Source organism: Pleurodeles waltl, chromosome 3_2 (assembly GCF_031143425.1).
Source record: "Pleurodeles waltl isolate 20211129_DDA chromosome 3_2, aPleWal1.hap1.20221129, whole genome shotgun sequence".
NCBI lineage: Eukaryota > Metazoa > Chordata > Amphibia > Caudata > Salamandridae > Pleurodeles > Pleurodeles waltl.
In genome coordinates this window covers 128,543,153-128,546,691 of record NC_090441.1, presented here as the reverse complement: position 1 = coordinate 128,546,691, position 3,539 = coordinate 128,543,153, and the positions used below count along the sequence as shown (strand labels likewise).

The 3,539-nt window shown below is 45.6% G+C and overlaps 1 non-coding gene across 1 annotated transcript; it reads left to right on the top strand.

Annotated features, from left to right (window-relative positions):
• The first annotated feature begins 1,760 nt into the window (after positions 1-1,760).
• On the top strand, positions 1,761-1,876 carry LOC138286891 (U5 spliceosomal RNA). The gene has a single exon (XR_011202158.1). It is a non-coding gene; the product is annotated as a U5 spliceosomal RNA (small nuclear RNA).
• The last annotated feature ends 1,663 nt before the right edge of the window (positions 1,877-3,539 follow it).

Genomic DNA, 3,539 nt, shown 5'->3' with positions numbered 1-3,539 from the left:
AATTGCGTCAAAAAAAACGACGCAATTTCGGCGCAAACGGAGTATAAATATGGCCCTAAATATGGCGTTAGTTGGCGTTAGTTCTGCGTCGAATTTGCGTCGAAAAAAACGACGCAAATTCGGCGCAAACGGAGTATAAATACGGGCCCTAGTTTCTCTTTGTATAGTCCTAATGATAAACCAGAGAGACAGATTTATTATTTTTTGAATGATTTCGTTTGCTACTGAGAACGAGAGGTGCGGGACTCAATTGTACAAGAGTATGTCATTGTTTTTTGGATGAAAATCGTACGTTTTCTAACCATCCCACAAAATTAGGGCCACTGACCCGATACAGTCCACTTCCGCCAGCGGCTGTCGGCGCTACCTTAGCCTTTCGAGGTCGAGTGTGTAAGTTCTTTGGCCCATATTTATACTTTTTGACGCTAAACTGCGCTAACGCAGTTTAGCGTCAAAAAGTTTTGCGCCGTCTAACGCCATTCTGAAGCGCCAAGCGGGCGCCGTATTTATGGAATGGCGTTAGACGGCGCAATCAGACCGGCGCTGCCTGGTTTGCGTGGGAAAAAACCACGTAGACCAGACAGCGCCGGCGTAGGGGGAAAATGGCGCATGGGCGTCTTAAAATGGGGCAAGTCAGGTTACGTCGAAAAAATCGTCTTAACCCGACTTGCGCCATTTTTTAACGACGCCCATCCCCCATCAACATGACTCCTATCATTGTAAAGATAGGAGTCATGCCCCCTTGCACAATGGCCATGCCCAGGGGACTTCTGTCCCCTGGGCATGGTCATTGGGCATAGTGGCATGTAGGGGGGCACAAATAAGGCCCCCCTATGCCACCAAAAAAAAATATAAAAAATAAAAAATTATACTTACCTGAACTTACCTGAATGTCCCTGGGGTGGGTCCCTCCATCCTTGGGGGTCCTCCTGGGGTGGGCAAGGGTGGCAGGGGGGGTCCCTGGGGGCATGGGAGGGCACCTGTGGGCTCATTTTGAGCCCACAGGCCCCTTAACGCCTGCCCTGAGCAGGCGTTAAAATGTGGCGCAAATGCGCCGTTTTTAGCCACGCCAACTCCCGGGCGTCTCTTTTGCCCGGGAGTATAAATACCACGTAAAGGCCTGGGAGTCATTTTTTAGACGGGAACGCCTCCCTTGCATATCATTAACGCAAGGAAGGGGTTCACGCTAAAAAATGACGCACATTCCGGGAACTTTGGCGCTATTCGCCTCTAACGCCATAGTATAAATATGGCGTTAGTTGGCGTTAGTTTTGCGTCGAAATTGCGTCAAAAAAAACGACGCAATTTCGGCGCAAACGGAGTATAAATATGGCCCTTTGTCCTGGTGTGAGCTCTCAGTGGCTTTTAACCACGCCCACCGCACGCTCCTCACTATCACTCATTCATGGGCTTCCCTTTAAAAATTCTTTATCTACTTGGGGCGGTTTTGTTGCCGCCTTGCAGACAGCTGGTTACATGGATAATTAAAGGAGCAGAAATGACCATAGAAAATGTCTTGCTGGCTTTCCTGTCACGTGACCTGCGACAAAATTTGCATACCCATAATTCCTCTCACTGCTGGGCTCTCCGCTTGTTTCTTTCTGTGGCAACAAGTGTTTTATCGGTGTAAAGTATTACAACTATTATTATAACTTGGTTCTATTTCGAAGGGTTTTCTATGAGGACCTTAGTAAACCTAGTCGCCCTGATAGTCTGTGGAACGGCGTTTCCTGGGGCAATTGTCGGCGGCTGCCATTAGCATACTTTGGTTTCTCTTCAAATCGAATAAATCTTTCGCCTTTTACTAAAGATTTCCGTGGAGAGGAACATTTAAGAGTTTCATTCAATTTTTGAAAACCCTACCAAGAGTAGGGTTACCCTTATCCTGTGAAAAAGAAGTATTGTGAGATAAAATTTCTTATTTGAGTTTTAAGTTTAATCTATCTATGGAAACAGATGAGGGAAAGTCAGTTGAAAAGTAAAACATGTAACTGTCCAATTTGTGTTTTATTTCTGGATCAGCTCTTTATTTTTCTCATTGATTATTGAAATATTATTCAAATATCTTCTTTGACTTAATTGTAAAGGTCTGTTAAAATATATATTATAAACATATATATATATGTGTGTGTGTCAAATGTATGTATATTTATTTAGATCATGCCACAACTTTGAAACTGATGAATAAAGATTGATATACTCTGTTTGCGCACCTTGCCCCATATTTAAACTCTGACGCCCGACCCCGCGGACATCAAAATTCCACCGTGTGCGTCATTTCTTGGATGCTGGAAACTGCCTTGCATTAATGACATGCAAGGTAGGCGTTCCCGCCCAAAAAATAACTTTATGGCCTGTGCGCCTTATTTATACTCCAGCGTCATTTTGACGCACAGGATGGGGTGGGCCTTAAAAAATGGCGCACAGCCTGATGTGCGCCGTTTTTTAACACCTGGGTCAGGGCAGGCGTTAAGGGACCTGTGTGCTCCAAAGGAGTCCAGAGGTTCCCTCCCCTGCCCTCAGGGACACCCCCTGCCACCCTCGCCCACCCCTGGAGGACACCCATGGATGGGGGGACCCATCCCAGGTAAGTACAGGTAAGTTGAGGTAAGTATTTAATTTTTTTTTTTATAGTGGCATGGGGAGGCCTAATTTGGGACCCCCTACATGCCACTGTGCCCAACGACCATGCTCAGGGGACAGAAGTCCCCTGGGCATGGCCCTTGGGCAAGGGGGCATGACTCCTGTCTTTGCTAAGACAGGAGTCATTTCAATGAGGGTTGTGCTTCAAAAAATGGCGTAAGTCGGTTTGAGGCATGATTTTTGCTGGCGCTGGTTTGCGTCAAAAAGTATAAATATGGGCCTGAATCTAGCATAATTGACCTCCTGTGATCCTGGGAAAATCACTTAATCAACCCTTGCCTAAAAACCACAAGTAATAGCAAAACCAGTAGGTAGTACTTATGCAAGAGCCATGTACAGCAGCGTGGCTGCTATGCAATATTGCTGAAAGTAAAAAAAATTTGCTATGGCGCAATCAACACTTGCTCCATCACAGCGCTTTTTTATTTTATTTTATTATGAACCATGCTGTACAGCAGACGCACAACATGGCAAAAAAGATTGACAAAGCCAATAGGTCTTGCATCGGTGAGACCTATTGGCTTCATCAATGCTTTTGGAAAAAAGTGATATGATTAACCTAGCGCTGGACGTGCCTAGCTTATTCATTAGGTAGAGCGCACAAGTGCTTTGACCTGTTGTAATCTATCTGTGGGCTTTTAACCACGCCCACCGCACGCCCATCACTATTACTCGTTAATGAGCTTGCCTTTCAAAAATCCTTTGTTATCATTGGTAAATGCTTTTCGTTTGTCCCTCCGTGGGGCGGTTTTGTTACTGCCTTGGACACCGACCCTGTTATATGTATAATTGCACGTTTGCCGATACGTTTGACTGCGAGCAAACATCTTTTTCCTTTTGTGTCTCTCCCTCGTGCTCATGCTCATGGGGGCTGTAGCGCTTTGAATTGGCTCGCT